Raw genomic sequence first — 22,196 nt, 5'->3', positions numbered from 1 at the left:
GTGGTTGTTTTCTGAACAACTGTTTTGCAATCCTAAATTCAAAGACCAGTCTTTAAGCAAATAGGCACATGTCCCAGGAGTAGGGAAGACAGAATAGTTTTTCTTGCTATTCCCCACAGAAAGACTAACACCATACTGGTTTAGAGAATTAACAGAGTACAGACATGAAAAGATACCAGCATTCCCCATCAGTATGTCAAGCACTCACACTTGATCATTTACAGCTCCGTCTACTTGACATCTCCCAGTCCCCAAGCCCAGAGCAGTAGCACCAAGGTGCAACTCTGCCTCTTCATTTACATTAACATTCTAATCCTGAGATGTGTCAAAATTGAAGTTGGCAAGTTTCCAGTCTATTTGAATTATTTCATGTTTTGAAAAAATGCAATTGTACTGTGCATATTCATAAGAATACCATGAAGGTGCCAACAGGTCTGCTTACAAGGACTTAAGGCATATAGGTGAGTGCCTGTAAGTCAGTAAGATCTCACTGCCCACTAACAGGGAGGCACTCTAATGAGACCTGGGCTTGACCCAAATGTTTCTTCTTTGGCAAACTGCAAAGCATTCATCTATCATCAGTTCTTCCAACGAACTTAAATATTTCCAAGGGGAATTAGCTTATTAAAAAGGAAGTTTATGCTCTAGATTGAATTCCTAATGGCTTTTGACCACAACTATTGTTCCCTCATAGTATTTTTATACTAGAGTTACTTCTCACAAATACTCTACACTCCAAAATAATTAAAGAACAGCAAATAATTCTAGTGAAAATATCATAATAAAAACTCTACTTTTAAAATGTCAAATAGATCTTATTCAGTCTGGTGTGTGTGTCGATAAAATATCCACAAAGCAACACAAATTTTAACATATATATTGTACAGTGCTTCCCAACATTTTCTATACTGTGGCTTATAGAGAAAATTATGTTTTTTGCGTAGAGCATGGGTAAATATATAAGCCTGTTCATTCAGTGGGAGTAAACTAGCCTGGGGACTCTAACTTTCTTTATTTCTTTCCCCTGTCACAAAGTAACGTTTTTATAAAATGACACAATTTTAGTGCAATAAATAAATAAATAAATAACAGAAATTCTACCATTCAGAGATAACTATTGTTAATGCTCCAGCAAACATCATTCCAATTTTAGGTCTAGGCGTATACATAGTCATGGGAGATATGCACCTCAGGTGTGAAGATCAGTAATAAGGCATGATTTATACATAATTTGTATTAAATCACCAACTGATGATGGCCTTTTAATCTTAAGATAAGAATGTGAGGATAAAAAAGGAAAACCTAATAAAGTATGGTCATGTATTAATAACATACTTTATAATTTTCTTTTCTTTCTTTTTTTTTTTTGGAGAGGTTTTTGCTATAGGGCGCGTGCACTCACCAGACAGACAGAGAGACAGAGAAACAGAAAGTGAGAAATCACCCCCCCAGGGGGGATGGCCACACCGCAATCCCTTCTCCTTCATTCTCCTCTCGGGATCTTGGGCACGGGCGCACACGCGCCCGGCGTGAGTTTAAGCCATCGGGTCTGGGAATCGAACTGTGATCAACTACTTGGGAGTCCAGCAACTTAGCCATTACGCTAACTGCTGGTCTCTTTATTTATTTATTTATTTATTTTTTGAGAGGTTTTTGCTACAGGGCGTGTGTGCTCACCAGAAAGACAGAGAGAGACAGAGAGACAGAAAGCGAGAAATCACCCCCGGAGGGATGGCCACGCCATGATCCCTTCTCCTCTTGGAATCTTGGGCACGCACACACATGCGACCAATGTGAGTTTAAGTCACCGGGTCTGGGACTTGAGCTGCAGTCGACTACATGGGGGTCTAGCAACATAGCCATTATGCCAACTGCTGGTCCCACATATTTTATAATTTTCTATCTGACACACATTGTTCTTGTTCTGTCTTTCTTACATATATGAATACTCCAGGCTTTCTGTGATCAAAACTATTGCCTTAGAATTTATGTCTAACTTGCACCAAAAATGAGTTAAAACTGTACACCAGCCCAACCTTCAAGATATCTTGGTCTTCATGGGACTAACAGATGGCATAATGATTACTTCACTGGACCCTCAAATGGGTGACCACAGTTCAAGTCCTGAGCCCAGTGACTTGAAACTCAATTCAGGCATGTGTGCCCCAAGTCCTGAGAGGATAATGGAGGTGAAGGGATCCCAGCATGGCCATCCCCTGTGGGATTTTCTGGTGAACATATAGCAAAAATCTCTTTTAAAAAAAAAAAAGATATTTTAGTCTTAACAGACCTAAACATATTCATTTCTGATGGTTTATGAATCATTGCAACAAGTTTCTATGAGAATGAAATATTTTTTCCTAACCCTTAAGACTTGAAACAAGGGGGTCGGCAGGTGGGGTGGTGGTTAAGGCACTGGACTTACACATGGCCAACCATGATTCAAGTCCCAAACCTGGAGGCTTGCTTTCTCACTTTCTTTTTCTCTCTCTGGTAAAATTAAAAAATAAATAATAACAAAGAAAATTAAATAAATAAATAATTCTTAAAACTAAAAAAAGGAGAGAGAAAGAGAGAGACTTGAGACACAGATGAGAATTTGCACTGCCTGAGTAATCAATAAAAAGCAAGGAACATCAGTAAGGGATTGGAAGCACGTCTTTTTTGCTGTTTTTATAATTACAGATTTTCAAAAATATGGCTGCATTTTACTTTACTTGCAGACAAATATTATACATCAGAGACTCTTTTATGGAGATGGACAGGGCTAAGCCAGACTTTCAGAATTGGTAGGATTTACAAAACATCGGAATGAGAACAAACTTAGAACTAAGTACAGTCATAGGCAGATTAAAAAATAATAACTTTCTGTAGTGAGCAGAATGACGACCTCCCAGCAAAATGATATCTACTTATCTGAATCCCTAGAAACTGTAAATGAAACTTGATTTTAAAAAAAAAGTATCTTTGTAATTACATTTGTAATTAAGTATCTTGAGAGTATCCTGAATTAAGATAAAGCCCTAAAAAAAAAAAAATATATATATATATATATTTGAAACCATACTGCTTCTGTTGTTATAGAGTTATAAAATTATACAAAATTATAAGACGTATTTTGAACATTATCTTTAAAATTCAGTATTTTGAAATTTTGAAAGTTGTTTGTAAACTGTCAAGAATTATGGAGTATGAGCTAAAATTTTTTCCTATGTAAAGTAAATGTTTGTGGAAAAATGTAAAAATAAATAAATGAAAGAAAAAAATTAAAAAAAAGATAAAGCCCTAAATCCAAAGATAAATCACTAGATGAGAGGAAAACAGGAACACAAACCAGAAGGCCACGTGAATATGGAAGAAGAGACTAGAGAACTAATTCTACAAGCCAAAGGCCACCAATGGTTATCAACAGTCACCAGAAGCTACGAAAGTGACATGAAATAATTGCTTCCCAGAGCTTCCAGAAAGAACGAACCCTACTGACTCTTGGAGTGCAGACTTCTGGCCTCCAGCACTATGAGGAAATATCTATTGTTTTAAACCATCCAGTCTTTGGTATTTTGTTACAGCAGTCCTAGGAAACAAATATGTTAATCCACTGAATGTTGAATACCAGATATTTTCTAAATACTTTCTATAGAAGAACCCATTTATTCTGAATAACTCTATGACCCCAAAATATTATTGTCTCTGTTTTACAGATGAGAAAACTAAGGCGCGCGTGCACACACACACACACACACACACACACCTGACCTCTCATCACAAAAGGAAAAAAAGCCAGCTTCTGAGCTCTGGAAGTCCAGCAGAACACGTGCTTTTAACTAATATATTATAGGCTCGTTCACTTGAAGAACAAAGTGTACCTTGAGACATAAAAGACAATAAACCTAAATATAAAAAGGCCCCAGATCCTGCGCGGGTGGAGAAGCACATAGCTGACATTGTCCTCCTTGCTCGACTGTTCCAGCCATCTCGAGAGCTTTCTCTGCCCTGTGCACAATGGGAAATCTTAAGGATAAACTCATTGCTCCAGTTGCAGAAGAAGAGGCAAAGGTCCCCAACAATAAGATCACTGGAGTGGGTGTTGGACAAGTTGGTATGGTGTGTGCGATCAGCATTCTGGGAAAGTCTCTGACTCATGCCCTGGTGGATGTTTTGGAAAATAAGTTCAAAGGAGAAATGATGGATCTGCAGCACGAAAGCGTATTTCTTCAGACACCTAAAACTGTGGCAGATAAAGATTACTCTGTGACAGCCAACTCTAAGATCGTGGTGATGACTGCTGGTGTTCGTCAACAGGAGGGGGAGAGTTGTCTCAACCTGGTGCAAAGAAACATTAATGTCTTCAAATTCATTGTTCCCCAGATTGTCAAGTACAGCCCTGACTGCATCATAATTGTGGTTTCCAATCCAGTGGACATTCTCACTTATGTTACCTGGAAACTAAGTGGCTTGCCCAAGCACCATGTGATTGCAAATGGGTGTAATCTGGATTCTGCTAGATTTTGCTATCTCGTGGCTGAAAAACTTGGCATTCACCCCACCAGCTGCCACGGATGCATTTTGAGAGAACATGGCAACTCAAGTGTGGCCGTGTGGAATGGAGTGAATGTGGCAGGTGTTTCTCTCCAGGAACTGAATACAGAAATGGGGACGGACAATGACAGCAAAAATTGGAAGGAAGTGCATAAGATGGTTGTTGAAAGTGCTCATGAAGTGATCAAGCTAAAAGGATATACCAACTGGGCGATTGGATTAAGTATGGCTGATCTCACTGAATCCATGTTGAAAAATCTGTCCAGAATTCATCCAGTGTCAACCATGGTGAAAGGGATGTATGGCATCGAAAATGAAGTCTTCCTGAGCCTTCCACTTATCCTCAATGCTCGGGGATTAACCAGTGTTATCAACCAGAAGCTGAAGGACAACGAGGTTGCTCAGCTCAAGAAGAGTGCAGATACGCTATGGGACATCCAGAAAGACCTGAAAGACCTGTGACTACTGAGTTTCAGGCTGTAGAAATTTAAAAACTACAATGTGATTAACCATGAGCCTTTAGTTTCCATCTAGGTATGTGGATCACAGTTTGCTTTTTCATTAATATGTGAATATGGGCCTACAGAATCAAAGCCCATGCTTGGTTTAATGCTTGCAATATGCATCCTTGAACAATTAAAATTAACTCTTATAGTGTGAAAAAACATATATATATATAAAGGACTATTTACAAAGACCTTGACAAAGGATTTTGCTCATAATACTGCATATAAACAAGAAACATTTCAGGTTTTTAATGCATCAAGTCCATTGACTTCACTTCCAGCATATATCTTGAATATACCCACTTCTATCTTTAATGTCACAGTTGTAGAATAAGTTACCAGTGTCACTTATCTTGTATAAATATCAACCTCCTTAGTAACCTCTTTCTTCTCCTCTTGCCTATTTGAACTATTCTCTACACAGAAAGTAGATTTATCCTTTAAGAACAAGACTCATCTCACTCCTCTTAAAATCATCAATGACTCTCTAGTGCTGTTAGAATAAAAGCAGAACTCCCTCCTACAACCTAGCAAGACCCAACACGATCTGACATTCTCTCTAGTATGTCTTCATATCATTATTCTCATCTTTCATTATACTCTACCTACAGACATCCTTTTGTTTCACAAGCATGCCAGGCTCTTGTCTTTCTCTGGGACTTTGCCCTTGGCATTTCTTCTGCATGAAGTCTTATACAGTTTCTGCAACACTAACTCATCTTATCTTTTGTGTCTTAGCTAACATGACATCTCCTGAGAGCTCTTCACTCATCATCTACCTGAGGTGTTCTCCTTAAGCTACTCCATCATTGTGTTTATTACTGCCATAGCACTTATCACAATGTGAGAATCTCCTTTATTTACTTGTTTACTGTCTATTATAACACAGAACAGAGAGCCCAAGGGGGCAGTGACCTTGCCTAGCTTATTTGCCACTGACCTATTGCACCTAAAACAGGAATTGGCACATATCAAACATCCAGAAAATATCTATGGCAAGCAATAAAGAAAATGTCATGACCAATTGGTATTCTAGGACACTGGGGTCTGGGTAGTAAAGTACAGGATGGCTTCTAAAAAGCAAAGGGTAAAGAAAAAGACGAATTAGGAGGCTCTTACTACAAACTAGTGGCAAGTGTCCAAAGGCTTAGAAGAAAACTGAATGAGGAGAAACAGTGAAGAAAGTGAAATTTAGTAACCTGTGCAAGATAAAGGCAGTAAAATTTTGTGGTCCATTAAATACACAGGATACAGGTATTAAAAACGTTTGAGTGGAGAAATTGTCACAAGCCTTATAGCTTGGGTTACATGGAAGGTTTCATGGAATTTGGGGGTCTTTACTTCATATACTTCATAATTTAGCTTTTTATTTACCCAATATGAGCCAAACACCACAAACACTATCGCCATCTAACAGAGATACTCGGGAGACTTACTAAACTTCACAGAGGTGCAATACTTTCTGACCAAAGTTATTTTTATCAAATGAAGCAAACATATTATTATGTCTGTGTTTATCAGAAACAATGCTGGATAACACTGTAAATATAAGTATTATACAAATGGGGGGACAGAGCTTCAAGCCAGGGATGGGACTGATATCGATGAGTACCAGAACAAACAAATTCAATTCATGTGGTTAAGGCCAACCAGTGAGGGCAGTAAACCACTTTCTTCTGAAAGTGACAAGCCACTGAAAACACAACACAGGAAAGTTAGGACAACTGTGATTGTTTTTATAATCACTGTGGAACACTGTTAAACTGTAGCAATAAATGCTCATAATTGCTGCTAAGTTATTTAATGGTATTTAGATTTTTAATATTTTCAAATGTATAGCCAAACTTCTTGATATTCAAAACTGTGCCCAAAATATAAATGTTTGAGAATCACTGACCTTCAGTATTTTGAGCATTGTGCTAGGTACTGGACAAATAAACACTTAAAAAAAAAAACACAGCTTCAGAAAGCTTATGAGACTCATGACTATTAAGGACAAAAATTATAGGAAAAAAATGACAAATCAATTTCTGCCACAACAGTATAAGAAGCTCTACTGCTCTTGTTTCTAGTAAAACTAGTGAAAATCATTTTAAAATAATAATTTTTTAAAAAGACAACAAATAAACCTAAGGGAAGATAGCATGTGGTGAAGAAACATCTATATGAGAAAATCTACAGGGGCTAGTCATGTAGCCTGGTGGTATGGGAAGTGGATCCCACGTGGCTTAACACAGTTGGAATCCCATCCCTGGTACCTTGAAAAACATGCCAAGCCTATGAGTGAACACTCCTCATACCCCTATGGAGAAATTTAGGAGGGCATTGCACCTGAACTCACTCCACTGGAGAGCTTTCTAGACCCCCCTCCCCCAACTCTCTGGCAAGTGCACATGCCCTCTTGCAATCAAAAAAAAAAAAAATCAAGACTGTTCCTTTCTTTCCTCCTCTAAGTTCAGAGAAAACAAGGCACATTTTATAATCATGAAAGGATGAGTCCATCAGGAAAATGTAAAAATTATAAACATGTATGGAGTCAATAACAGTACACTGAAATACATAGAGCAAATACTGACAGAAATCAAGAGAAAAATAGACGATTCAACAATCACAGAGGGCAACACCATGGATAGAACTAGACAGAAGATCAGCAAGGAAAGAAGTGACTTAAACAACAAACCAACTAATCTAACAGACATCTGTTAACAAATGACCATTCATTATTTTCAAGCACACCAGGAACATTCTTCAGGATAGACTATATGCTGTACCGTAAAACAAACCTCAGTAAATTTAAAGGATAAAAATAATACAATATATGTTCTCTGACCACAATGGAATGAAATTAAATGTCAATATCAGGAAAAATTAGGGAAATTCATGAATAGATGGAAATTAACATACTCCACCTAGGTAAAAAAAAGAGAAATTAGGGGGAAAAAATGCAGAACATTGTGGTTAAATGTTTGAATAGGAGCTGGCAAGTGGTTAAAAGACCATATAGACACTAATTCTTTGTAAGAAAATGTGAGCAATATCTGCAGAGAAGAGACCCACTTAAGGTGGGTCTTGAAAGATGAAGATGAAATTTTATAAAGATAGGGAAAAGAGCATGAGAAACAAGGAGGCAGACTACTAAAGAACTATATTAAAGGGAATGATACATTCTGGAATAATGAGCAGTTCAGAATCGCCTCAGTCTAGGAGCATGTGGTAAGAAGATGATAGTGGAAGAAGAGAACACTGGAAAGGCAGGTCAGGGACAGATTACTCATGACCAGGGAATCCACTCTAAGAGGTATGGATTTCATTAGGACATCATTAAAGTTGTAAAAATGGAAGTTTCACGATCAGATTTGCATTTTATATCATACTGTATCTCCAGGTACTCAGGTATATTATCAGCTTCTGCTCAGCGTAACACAAGGTTTTCGAGTCAGATGAAAAACCCTCTACTTCCTATGACCCCACCCATTACCAGCACAATGCTGAGGACACTTACAACGATCTAATAAAACAGCTGCCCTTTTACTGCACAAATAATACTTTTAGAAATATTTTGCCCATAAACTGAAGAATTGTTCTTTTATTTTGTAAATTCAGTTCATCACCTGGCTATTCAATATAATCGAACAAATTATGTCTGAATTGTATTTCTTTGTCCTATAATTCCACTAGAAAAGAAGTCTAACCATCCTCTTCACTTTTTCACACATAGCAATTTTAAAGCAACAAATGAGAACAGGCGCAAGAATCTTTCTTAACGTTGTTTATGTCTGCAAGAAGGTAAAAACCCATCCACATTGAAGAATGATAATAAAATTTATGACACAGCATTGTGCCAATTTTTAAAGATTATAACTATACTAGAAAAAAGGGGTAATAAAATAAAAACACAATGGTTTAGAAATCTACCAGCAAATATAACCTGAAAGCATAAAGCCTTAGCACTCAGTGTGGAAAGACTATCCCTCCACTTCTGAGAAACTGAAATGATACACAAGGGATCAGGCAGCACAGGAAACGCATAAAGACAGCCCATCCCAAGGAACCATCCAGCTGATGTATAAAGGCAAAAATTTCACTTGATTCAATCATCATGGTTTCATAATTTCCCAAAGCAAAGCTTAATAGCCTGAAAACAAAAGTAGATCAAACAGGTGGCTGAGGCAGTTCAGTGTTAGAGGATGAGTATAAGGAAAAGCCAAAAAGAAATGAACCTTTGAAAATGCTAGTAAAGGCATTGTTAACAGCTGCTGACTGACAGGCAAATGAGGCCAAGCTTCAGACAGAGAGGACAGGAGTGAGAAAATGGCATCAAAGGTTGCAGTTCATAAAAAGGAAACTTGAATGGAAATTCAAGATTCTTAGATGTAGAATAGTTTAGAGAGCGTACAAGTGGAAAAGTTGAAATGATGATGACTTTGCTTAAGGGCAGCAAGAATGAAGAAGAAAAACTCCAATAGAGCCAAAAATACTATAAACCTGATGTATTGCACATTTCACTAATTAAAAAGGTAGCAGGTATTGCAACCAAGAAGAAAATCAAATGAAGTGCTGTCATCAAGGAAAGAGGGTTAATGCCCAGAAGGACAGCATGCAGTAGGGATGAGGCTGGGGAGAATGGGAATGCACAGATGGAGAAGTGCTATCATAAGAGAAACTGTAAAATGATTTTGTGGAACACTACTCTGGAAATCATAATGGGTAGGGAAAACCTTTCCCCTGTATTCATTAGACAAAGTGGGAAGCAAAGAAGTGGCCACCACAATAAAGAGTTTTGAGAGTAGCAGTCAAGACTAAACATCAGAAAGTATAAGACAGTCATAAAGGAAGTAGACTCCTTTTGACTTATGTATTTATAGATCTAGCCATATTTACTAAATAGGCCATGTTATAGCTAAAACTACTAAGAAAGCATTTTGAAAAAAGGAATACCACTGCATATTACTCTCAACTGCAGTTTAAATTCAGCTAGCTTCGGGATGATAATATAATCTAGATGCTTATAAGTTTTTTAGTTTTATAGAAATTGACTGGGGATCTTGTTAAAATGTAGATGTTGGTTCAATAGATCAGGGATTGAACCTAAGATTTTAGATTTCTAATAAGCTCCCAGGTGACACTAATACTCATGATAGGCACACCAACAAGAGTAAAAAAGAACCTAAATTTTAATACCTCCATAATATGCATAATGCACGTGTGCCTTAGAGGAAGGTTTCTTGAACTTTGTGAGCATGTAAATCACTTTAGGATTTTGTTAAAATGTAGATTATGGCTCAGTCAGTCTAAAGAAAGACCAACTATTTCACATTTCTCAATATCCTCAGTTTGCAGATGCTAATAGTTCATATACCAGTCTTCGAGCAGCAAGGGATTATAGAGTATAAAATTAAACTACAGTTTTGCCTACCATAATTCGTGCCAGCAGGATACATTTCCAATCATCAAAAATAAATTGGATAAAGCAGCATAGGTTCAGGGATTCTGACATTTTTTCAAAAAGCCAAAAATGCCCCAAACTTAATAATTTAATCACTAAAATAAAATTATTTGTCTACTTATATTTTACAAGGGGAAGACCTCATCATAAAATAATCTCACCTTGGGTTCTCAGATACTGCCCAACTTTGTAAAAATATTAGTAAAGCGCTAGGTGTATAACCACCATTGAAATTTAAAGTCAAGGAACCATTTGTGAAAATTAAATACAATTACTTAGAGAATTTGCAAACAGTCCCTGCTTTCTAGCTTGCTGTAAATTACCAAAGTATGCTGAAAATTTCTTCTGATTTGCAAAATTATGTGAGGCAAAATCGGGGATATTGAGTAAATTTGCACCAAGTTCTGCAGTGAAAAAAAAAATGATATAAGCAGAATACAAAAATAAATAGAAATGCATTTTTCCTATTAATAAGTGTGGTGCACAACCTTAGATGCCTAAGTGCACCTCACCTGTAAGGGGAAAGGTCTATGGTGTCTATACGAAAACATGACATCCTGATTAACCTATTTGAATTTTCTAAAGAGGTGTCTATAGACCGAGAAATGTCCGTTCAAGTTTCCTATTAAATTTTTTAAAAAAGATTAAGATTAGAAACCTCTGAGATCCCATAAATAATGCAATGGCTTTGCCTAACTTTACTCAGAATTGGTAGGATATAATCTCTGCTTCTCAAAATCATTTTAAATAAAATAGGTTCAGAGTTTCAAATAAATCTACAGAAACTTCACAATAATTAATGTAATGTTTGCCTAATTTTACATTGGTCATGAATAGCTAATTAAGAGAATTTTTTTAAATGCAATTGTAAACAGGAACTTCTTTAATAAAAGGAGCTTAAACAAGGGTTCCTCAGAGACTCTTTCTAGTACGATCCTTATTTAACATGCTTATTACAAAGTTTGATGTGAAATCTCTAGCTCGATGATGACAAGAGTTCTGTGAGCAACGGAAGTTCAAGGGGCTTCTGATATACTAAAAACTGTGCATATTTATTGTTGCACAGAGAACTGCATATGGAGAGAAACACGCTACCTCTACTAGACATTGGAAAAAGTTAAATAAAACGCAGCCCTGGCCACCTAGGAACTCCTTAATGTTGAGAGATAAATGTACCTTAATGCTGCAGTCAGTGAAATAAGGACTGATGAGAGCATATGTCATGAGCCACAGGGATGGGGTGACTGTGCTGAGGGGCCAAAAAGTGCATCTTAAGTGACTGAGAGCATCATGAAGGATGGAAAAGAATTTGCATAGACAGTAGGAATATATAAGAGTTGTGCAGAGGAGGCAATAGCTTGCCCTAGGACATGAATCAGTGTAGCTTTTAAGGAGGAAGTAAAGAGACACAAGGCTGGAATGACAGTCTGGGTGCAAATAAAAAGTCTTTAGAATAGCCTAATAAACAGCCTTAGTCACATGATCATTTAAGTAGGACACACTGAAAAAAATATATATAACCAGAAATCATCATTTATAAAATTCTAAATACTGTTTCATTGAAAAAAATTTCATTGAAATTGAGAAGGTCTACAGAAAAACGTTTTAAAAGATCAGAAAATAAAGCAAAGAAGTTACTATTTCACAACCAACTGCAAAGGCTAAGGCCCTAAAGTTTGGGCTGGAGAGGACGGAAGACTATGGAATCATGACATCAGTAAGGTCTTATCTAAATTTCAGAGCACTAACTTAAAGGGAAATCTTTGCAGTTTGAGAAAGAAAGTGATTCTGGATCATACAAAAATTACAGATAAATGCTCATGCAATTCAATTCAATGTTCCTTGGCAGACTTCCTCTGGTAAAATTTTATTCATCCTTCCAGATCAAATCCACCTAATAACATCTCCATACCTTCGCCAATCAGAATTCACTCCCCCACCCCCCAGACTTCCACAGGATATAAGAGCTCTTAATTCAGTCTTCCTTGTGTCTCTCCAAACTATTGACCAATTTCTTGAGGCTAGAGACCATATTTTATTCATATTTGTATACTCACTGATATCTAGACTCAGTAAAAGCTGTTTACTTAATGACAAAATATTCATGAGAAGACTATTAATGCAAAGCACCGTCTTCGATATTTCTGCCCAATAATGAAATAAGTGACACGGTCTTCACTCTAGCAGGGAGCCTAGGTAAGAAAACAACTCACTACACTGCAAAATCAGTGAAAAATCTAAACACTTTTGTGTGTGGTTGTTATTTTTCATTCATTTATTACCATATTCTAAAAGAATTTTTTATCATTTACAGAAATACATAGAGCACAACACTAAGATAACTAATTTTTAAGGAAATACAGGTAAAAAAAATAAGAAAACAAGATAGAGTTCAGGTACAGTATTTCTCAAGAAGTTTAACAGAAGTACAGTTAGAGGTGGGCAGTGAGATTAATTAAAGATTCTCAACAACCGTTCTGCTAAGAGAAGTTCTGCTTTTCCTGACGCTGAGACATTTAGAAATTTTCTTCGATAGGTACTTGTTATAGTCTGCTGCATATTTCTTTTTCTTTTCCTAGTTTATGATTATTTATATTTTATTGTTTTACACCTTTGGAAGACACAACATGAATTTTCAAAGCATACATGTAGTGTGCAACAATCAAATCAAGCACAATTCCTTATTGTTTTCTACAAAGAACATCACTTTTTTCTTTTTTTTTTTTTTTATGTTTTTGTCATGGGCCACATGAGCTAACCAGAGAGATACATGGGTATGGCCACACTACAATCTCTTCTCCTCCATACTCCTCCTGGGATTTTTGGGCACACACACACAAGTATCAGATGTGGTTTTCAAAGCTGCCAAGTCCAGGACTTGAACTGTGGTTAGTGATGTGGAAGTCTAGTGCCTTAACCACCACACCATCCGCTGGCCCTTAGTATGCCTATTTCTAATAAAAAAAAAAAAAAAAAAAAAAAAACCTGCAACTAAGTGTCTTCTAATTGAGAACACAAGCAGTTTTTTTTTGTTCGTTTGTTTGTTTTAGGGAGTTTTTGTTGTTTTTTTCTATAGGGTATGTGCGCTCAGTAGAGAGAAAGACAGTAAGATATCACCCCCCCACCCCCACTACGGGGCTGACCATGCTGCAATCCTTCTCCTCCATTCCCTTCTCAGGATTTTGTGTACACATGCACATGCACCCCGTGTGAGTTTCAAACCTCCAGGTCTGGGACTCGAAGAGCAGTCACGTATGTGGAATTCCAGTGACATAACCATTACACTATCTGCCAGTCCCCTAAGAATACAAGTTAATTCAGCTCACGTTTTGAGGTTCAATATCCAAAGGCCACTTCTGCTGAAGGTTTCTTGCTAGTGGGTCACATGTCAAGACAGGGTAGAGCAGAAGCACGCATTTCTATGCTCATGTGTCTGTCTCATTTTTTTCTCCTTAGAAACTCACCAAGCATATGGCATAGTGGTTGTGCTGCTGGACTCTCACATGACTGAAGGCAGTTCAAGTACTGGACCTAGTGGATTCAAAATCACACTAGGCATGTGTGCGTGCGTGGACAAGATCCCAGGAGGAGAATGGAGAAGGGACTGAAGCGTAGGCTACCCCCAGGGGGAGGGGGTGATTTCTCACTTTCCCTCTCACCGCCTCAGTCTCTCTCTCTCTCCAGCAAGTGCACACATCCTATGGCAAAACAAAACAAACAAAAAGCAAAGAAACAAACTAACCAAGCTTCCATCCTGAAGGTTGTTTCAAAATGACCTTAATTATAACTCCTCCAAGGTCCCAAGGTTCAACAGTATAGTCAGATTAATTTTTACCTTTTAATACCATTCACAACCAAATCTCAACATATGAATTTCTGGGGGATATTCAAAGCATAGTATTGTTTATAAAGCAAACACTGTGTACTATGTGGATCCCACTCCAATGGAATGAGCACAATAATGACTTCAGGAAGGTGGCTTATTAATATTTACCCTCATTGTAGCCAATGGCATAAGGCCACAGTGCAACTCAGCAAACGTAATCCTCGGGGAGCCAAAACCCACCCTTCTAGAAATCAAGCTTGAATTAAAAAAAAAAAAAAGTTTGAATCACTAGTGGAATGAATAGATTATATGTTCTTTGAGAACAGTCCCCAAATATCAACTATAAAGACTGACTTTTGAGAAGGACCAAGTAGCACAGAATTCAAGATGGTGCTCTCTGAGAAGCAGCAGGAGTATAACTATTTTCTATTGTCATAAAAGCATACTAACTTTTGTAAGTAATCAATGACCAGGTTTGTGTCTCTTCACAAAAGTCTTAACAGCTGCATGTGGATATTGCCTTACTCCTATGCAGAGGAAAGCAATGATTTCTTTCAGAAAATGGTCATAGATCTTATTTAACAAGCCCATCAGTGGGTGATGGAGGTCCTAGAGACATGGAGTCAGATCAGAATGATTTTAGGACACACAATTTTCAAGGCAAGCATTCGCAATCACTAGGTTGTAAAAGAAAAGACTTGATAAGGAATCTAGATTAAGTCATGTTATGCAATGTTTCAAAGTATCTTTTAAGATAAACTGGCTACAAATGTAATCTCCTTAAATAAGGGATATGGGGTTCTTAGGCGACAAACCAATAAAGCGTTAGAGAAGGCCTGCAACGGATTTCAAGAGAAAGTGCTATGCAACCATTCTTACTGACAATAATTAGGTATCAGAAAGCTTTCTCTAATGGCCACTCCCAGTTTGTGGTAATAAACTCATGATACCAGGATAAGAAATAACCTTATTTTTCTCTTTTCTGGTTTGGGGAAAAAGTGAGGAGGGGCACACATTCTGCTCACCTAAGTGTATCAAGTCATTAAGGTACAAAACAAAACTCCAAATTTATTCCTGCTTGACCTGCTCAAAAGTACTGCTAAGTTGTTAGGAAAACATTTATATTAGTAGATCTTCATTACAATTGCAGTATTAAGCATCACAGCTGCTGTGTAAAGGCCTAGTAACTAGGTGGAAGAAATAGAAGGGCACCTTTTTTATGGATACAGATGTAACTTGGACTCATCTGTCTCACAAAAATCATCTCCACAGATACACCAAAAAATTAATTAATTAATTAATTAATCATGGATTAGAATGAAGATATTTCTCTCAAGATATTGCATATTAAAATGGTTAAGTTTGGGCCAGCCAGTTGACATGGTGGTTGAGGCAGCTGGGTCCCATATGACCAACTGAACAGTTCGAGTCCCAATCCCAGTGACTTGAAAAATACAATGGTCATGTATGCATGTTTGCCCCAAATCCCAAAAGGAGAATGAAACAGAAGGGACAGTGGTGTGGCTATCACTCCTAGCGGGACACTTTGTCACTTTCTCTATTCCTGGTGAATGCATACAACCTGTAGCAATTTAGAAAAGTATTAATTACTAGTTAAGTCTGCTTGTTAGTTTTGTTAAAAATTGGTACACACTTAAAAGCTACCATACATTCTGATTTGGGTTCAGAGAAAAATAATCATGCTTTAAAATATGTAGACTCTAAGTTTTCTAGTAACAGAGCTGGTGAGGGACAAAAGCCGGAACTTTGAAGCGAACCCTAAACAGTTTCTCAGGAAAAGTGTACTGGCTCCCCTCTTACGGAATGGATAGTTCCTAGGAACAATGGAAGCATGTCCTAGGGTCTGTAAGATCTGTAGCATTTGTAGACCTCTATAAGGTCTACACCTTTCTTGCTCCAAGAAACTAGGAAATATAAACTATCCAAATTCCAATCCAATCCAGTTTTCCATAAGATCAATAATCAAATGTGTCTAAAAGTAAATAATATTGAAAACTGTCCACCTTACACCTCTAAGAGGCATGAAGAGTCTCCTATAACTTACTATGGACTTTTGGTTTGTCTACTGTGTTTGCGGTTACTGTTATTTCTGAGGCCATGGGATATGTTTGTTGAACAATATACTATGAATTCCCTAAGAGGAACTTGGTAGATATGGAGTCATGAGTAGATGTAAAGCTGTATCATTTTAAGGTAGTCAGAATTCTGTCAAAGAGAAAAAGATATTCTAAGAAAGGCAATTCCAGTTTTCCTGGACTGACCATATTGGTTAGGCGGTAGGAAAAGATCTGAAAAGACAAGTGGGTGGCCAGTTCTGATTGGCCTTGGATGGTGGGGTGAAGTTTAATGCTTCATTTGTAAGGTAATACTTCTGATGGTAAATTAAACCTGGACTTGAAACTGTAGCACCAAGTCTCCCAGGTTATTCCTTCAGTAGTTCCAAAGGGATATACAAATCAGAAGACAAATTCTGGAAATTTCAGGGAAGAGAGTCGAACTACTTTGTAGTTCCAGAAAGAAACTTAAAACATCCTCCGAGGAGAATGGAAAAGAAGGGATTGTGGCATGGCCATCCCCCCTTAGGGGGTGATTTCTCGCTTTCTGTCTCTCTGTCTCTCTCTGTCTGGCGAGCTCACACTCCCTATAGCAAAAACCTCTTAAAAATTTTTTTAAAAAAATAAATAAAAATAAAAAACATCCTCCGATAGCTTTGGGCAAAAATCAAAAGTAGACCTACCTCTGTTAGTTTGGTGTGTTGTATTTTCATGTGTAAATGTTCTGCACTCTCAGGACAGTATTAGTGTTGACATAGCTCCAGATTTTGTATCATTTTAAAGGTCGTTTAAAACAGAATTTTATTAGTAAAGATAAAACCTGTTCGTGCAGTTAAATCTGTCTTAATAGCCCCTACCTCAGGAGCAAAGCTCTGAATTGAGTCTAACCCTGTTCAAACTGCTGACACTCTGAGAATTTCTAACTTCTATCTCTCAGTATCTTCCCTCGCCAACCTGCCATTATACAAAGAAAATAAGGATACAGTTCAAGTGCTCTCCATGTTCACTGCCGTAACTCCACATCTGTCTTAATTTTGTTTTAAAAGGGTTTTTATCCAAATACACAGGCCATGCCAATATGGCGTCCATCACTGACATCATCAGGGCTCACGTGCACTAGTGAGATTTCTGGAAGTGGGGCCATTGAATCCTTTCACACTCCATTGCCTAGTACCCTTTGGAGAATCACTCACTACATAACACACAATATACAGTATAATAAAAGGTGAGATAAATATTCCTCTAATTTAGAAAGAGGCAAATAGACTGTTTTATGTGCCTGTTAAATTCTAGTCATAGATATAGAGTCACTGGGATATCTTCAATGCCTTCAGAAGTGATATTTGTGGCATGGCCATCCCCCCTTAGGGGGTGATTTCTCGCTTTCTGTCTCTCTGTCTCTCTCTGTCTGGCGAGCTCACACTCCCTATAGCAAAAACCTCTTAAAAATTTTTTTAAAAAAATAAATAAAAATAAAAAACATCCTCCGATAGCTTTGGGCAAAAATCAAAAGTAGACCTACCTCTGTTAGTTTGGTGTGTTGTATTTTCATGTGTAAATGTTCTGCACTCTCAGGACAGTATTAGTGTTGACATAGCTCCAGATTTTGTATCATTTTAAAGGTCGTTTAAAACAGAATTTTATTAGTAAAGATAAAACCTGTTCGTGCAGTTAAATCTGTCTTAATAGCCCCTACCTCAGGAGCAAAGCTCTGAATTGAGTCTAACCCTGTTCAAACTGCTGACACTCTGAGAATTTCTAACTTCTATCTCTCAGTATCTTCCCTCGCCAACCTGCCATTATACAAAGAAAATAAGGATACAGTTCAAGTGCTCTCCATGTTCACTGCCGTAACTCCACATCTGTCTTAATTTTGTTTTAAAAGGGTTTTTATCCAAATACACAGGCCATGCCAATATGGCGTCCATCACTGACATCATCAGGGCTCACGTGCACTAGTGAGATTTCTGGAAGTGGGGCCATTGAATCCTTTCACACTCCATTGCCTAGTACCCTTTGGAGAATCACTCACTACATAACACACAATATACAGTATAATAAAAGGTGAGATAAATATTCCTCTAATTTAGAAAGAGGCAAATAGACTGTTTTATGTGCCTGTTAAATTCTAGTCATAGATATAGAGTCACTGGGATATCTTCAATGCCTTCAGAAGTGATATTTAAATACAATTTGTATTTATGAAAACATGATTGACTTCTTTTTAAAACATGAAATAAATGACTTAAATCCCTCAGGTTCTACTGAGGTCAGCAACCTTGTAGAAGTGGTGTGTGCCAAGCTGCCAATTCCTGTTTCTGGCAAGCCAAAGAGAAAGACGGCAGAAGCCCAGAAGAAGCTACCGAAAAATATCTGTGATACACAGGTATGTGATAAATCTCTGCAAGTTGAACTTTTGATCTCATATTAGCTCCTTTTCATGCTTAATTTTCCCAATTGCATTTATAATTATTTAACCCAATATTGGAAAGGACTTCAAAATTTGTGGGGAAATGGAATTACAGGACAAATAATGGTGCCAACAGTTTTGCAATCTATACATAAGTTTTATGCACACTTTCCATGAACTTTTGAAGGTTCTGATAGATATAAATTTATCCAATTTTTCATTTACCTCACCAACTAGAATGCAGGCTATAAGAGGACAGAGACTTCTGCCTGTTTTATACCAGTGACTATAACAGTGCCTGCCACCTAACAGGACTCCAGTAAACAATTGTTGCAGGAGGAAGAACACCAGGCAAATGAAGATGCTATGGCAGCTTTTTGGGTGCATTTCATACCTTACTCTATCAATTTAATTAAAAACTACTACCTTCCTTTAAACTAGAAAGAATCCAGACCCTACAGAAATAGATGTTATTCCTAGATAAAAGAAGGTAATCAAGAGGCACAGGCAATATTTTGCCATTTGGGGTGATTCAATCAGAAGAGAGCTATTGAAGAATAACAACAAAAAAGGGTCAGGGAAAGAAACCTGGGAGGCCTTTGCAGAAGACAGATGTTCCTCACTCCATTACCTGAATGTCCTATTTCTCAAAGGTCAAGTCCCTCCTGTACCTTGGCCCACAAAGCATCTCGGGAGTCTGTAAGTGGTTCTATCAAACTGAATTAGCTCATAATTATAACATAAAAAATACCTATCATTCGCCCTACCTTTGACAGAGGCCTAATACTTTTACAGAGCTTTAAGTGAAAGGATTTAAGCATATTTACCTTACAGGAAAAAAGAGCAATGTAACTTTTCTCCCTTCTAGTGTAAAATTCATTCCCTAAAAAACTGGCAGTCTAGACACAAAATTAAACTCTATATTTAAAAAAAAAAAAAGTGTTTACTGAAGGAATCTCTACCAGCTTCCAAAGATATTTGAAAAGTCTCCCTAAATCACTCCTGTGGTGATTTAAGCTCTTTCTTGTTTGTCCCCCTGCAGTGAAGGAAAAAAATAAAACAGCTGCTCATCATCACTCATACAATATCCTCTCACACACAGTGAAAACCAAGAAAACAACCATATTCAAGAATGCCTGTCAAAAGACAATTCTCCTGGGACCACTCATGGCCTCTGTGTCTACGATTTCACTGAACTTGAAGACTGTAATTAAGTCCCTATTCAGACTTCACTTCTCTAGGCTAAATACTTTCATCCTTTATACTTTCATCACAGAGCAGATTTCTCAAGCCTTTTAATAATTTCTGTTGGATTCCTCTGGATTCCCTCCAAATTCTACATAAGAAAAGTCATGACCACAGCTTCAACAGAAAAAAAGAACTGCCTGGCAGCCTCTTAATGTTACTCTTGGATTTGTACAGTTTGTTTTCCCTCCCTGTGTGAATTACCGGGCACACCTCTCTACTGAGCTATACTCTGTGTACGTTCACTAGTTCTTCCAACTCGCCACGATGGTTTTTTGTTTTGTTTTGTTTTGGTTTTTTTGAGAGATTTTCATTGTAGGGCGCGTGCGCTCGCCCGACAGACAGAGAGAGAGAGACATAGAGACAGAAAGCGAGAAATCACCCCCCAGGGTGGATGGTCATGCCGCAATCCCTTCTCCTCCATTCTCCTCTCGGGATCTTGGGCACGCACGCACACGCGCCCGGCGTGAGTTTTAAGCCACCGGGTCCGGGACACGAACCGCGGTCGACTACATGGGAGTCCAGTGACATAGCCATTACACTAACTGCTGGTTCCCGCCACGATGGTTTTTGAACTGTAATACTTTGTTTGTTTCTAGCATACTGGTATCCTAACTTCATTTGAAGTTACTGAAATAGTATGTGTCACTAATAAAAATGAAGAACATCAGGCTCAAAACTATGATGTGGAAATTGTCATTTACTATCCAAGTCCTCAAACTTCCCAGGATGAGTCTAGAAAAATAGGAATCAGATACTTACTTAAATTTTAACTCTACCATCTATTACTTTCATGACTGTGGCAAATATTTGTAATCAGTCCAGCCATTTCTGATCTACAGTTGACCCTTGAACACTGTAGAAATGAAAGAACTCACCTCCCTCCCCCCACCATGAAGTAAAAAATCTGCATGTAACTTTTTGTAGCCCCCCCCCAATTAAATACTGATACATCCTATTGACTGGAAAACTTACCAATAACATAAACAGTTGATGAACACATACTTTCTATGTCATACACATGATACACTGTATCTTTTCAATAAGGTAAGGTAGTAAAAGAAAATGTTGAGAAAAATCATAAGGAAAATATATTTACAGTATAGCCCTGTATTTTCTGTTCTATTTGTTGAAAAAAATTCCATGTAGAAGCAGCCCACAGGGTGGTGGTGAAAATGGCTGGCTAACTACACAGTTCAGGTCTCAGACAGACTGGCTAAGAAACACTCCAGGTGTGTGTGTGCGTGCATGCTCAAAATCCTGAGAGGAGGAAAAAATAGAAGAGAACAGATTACAGGATGACTATTCCCCATTAGAGGTGGGCGTGCTTTTTACTCTCCACTCCCTCTGTCTCTCTCCAGCAAGTACACCTGCCCTCTGGCAGGCAGGCAGGCAGGCAGGAGAAAGAAAGAGAGAGAGAGAGAGAGAGAAAGAAAGAGAGAGAGAAAGAGAGAAAAGGAGCTAGGGAGAGTGAAGAAGAAAGAAAGAAAAGAGAAAAAAGAACAGAACAGAACAGAACAGAAAAGAAAAGAGAGAAAGAGAGGGAGGGAGGGAGGATCCATGTAGAAGTGGACCCTCTCGCCTCAAACCAATGTTGTTCAAGAGTCAACAGTACTTTTACTTTTCACAGCACAATGGCAAAAGCCAGGACTCAAACCTCTGCAGAATGAAACTCAATGTGGAGGACAAACAAGTCTGGTTAAACTGGTAACAATGAGTCAAATACTTAACTCTTAGCCTACACCTCACCGTCCCCTATTACGGAACAGTAGGTCATGCAGAATAGAATATAAGCAACGTTGCACATGTAAGATGTGCAGGGAAACAAAAAATAGTAACCTGGCACAGGCAGAAGAAATACAGAAGGCAAACCTCTGAATTTGACTACTTTCTCAAGTGTACTGAGTGAGCATTAGATAAAAAAAGACTTTGTTCAGGTATACATTTAATATTTCATTTTAGAAAAGAGGGTAATAGCTTACCATTGAAAAGATAATCAAAATATTAAGACTCCTACTTTCTGTAAAAACAATTTCGGATTCTAGGTATTTCAAAAAGGCATATATGTTTCAAGATAAACTTAAGTACTTAGAAATAGAACTTTGATGTATTCAAGAATACTCAGATCATGGAGCCTTACTATTCTACA

The 22,196-nt window shown here is 37.7% G+C and overlaps 1 protein-coding gene and 1 pseudogene across 1 annotated transcript in view; one reads left to right on the top strand and one right to left on the bottom strand.

The window, feature by feature from the left end:
* Positions 1-22,196, bottom strand: part of LOC102485309 (mitochondrial inner membrane protease subunit 2) — a 1,014,188-nt gene that overhangs the window by 692,000 nt on the left and 299,992 nt on the right. The gene's annotated exons all lie outside the window — the stretch shown is intronic.
* On the top strand, positions 4,003-5,001 carry LOC102484887 (L-lactate dehydrogenase B chain pseudogene; annotated as a pseudogene).

Source organism: Tupaia chinensis, unplaced genomic scaffold (genome assembly GCF_000334495.1).
Source record: "Tupaia chinensis unplaced genomic scaffold, TupChi_1.0 Scaffold000262_1, whole genome shotgun sequence".
NCBI classification, from domain to species: Eukaryota; Metazoa; Chordata; class Mammalia; order Scandentia; family Tupaiidae; genus Tupaia; species Tupaia belangeri.
This window is presented reverse-complemented; position numbering and strand designations above follow the sequence as displayed.